The sequence below is a fragment of the Penaeus japonicus genome, unplaced genomic scaffold (genome assembly GCF_977035675.1).
Source record: "Penaeus japonicus unplaced genomic scaffold, GWHDUDI00000001_assembly GWHDUDI00000040, whole genome shotgun sequence".
Taxonomy (NCBI): Eukaryota; Metazoa; Arthropoda; class Malacostraca; order Decapoda; family Penaeidae; genus Penaeus; species Penaeus japonicus.
In genome coordinates this window covers 23,045,943-23,046,274 of record NW_028234442.1, presented here as the reverse complement: position 1 = coordinate 23,046,274, position 332 = coordinate 23,045,943, and positions in this window count along the sequence as shown.

Genomic DNA, 332 nt, shown 5'->3' with positions numbered 1-332 from the left:
CTCCTCATCACTATGAATGCCGGTAGGAGCGTATACTTGGATAATTTTTAGGTTATATCTGTTGTTTAGTTTCAGTATTATAGAAACTACTCTTTCGCTCACAAGCTAATATTCTTTTCGAGGCGCTTGTGAACTAAGAAACCTACTCCTAATTCTTGTTTGCTATCCAGGGGTTTGCCTCTCCAATATAGTGTGACCATCATTTAGTAATTTCTGTTCTTTGCCTAGTCTTCTAACTTCAGAAAGTCTTACAATATCCCATTTAATAAATGAAAGTTCCTCAAACATTGTCAAAGATCAGATTCTGTTCTCAGAGTCCTTACATTGTATTT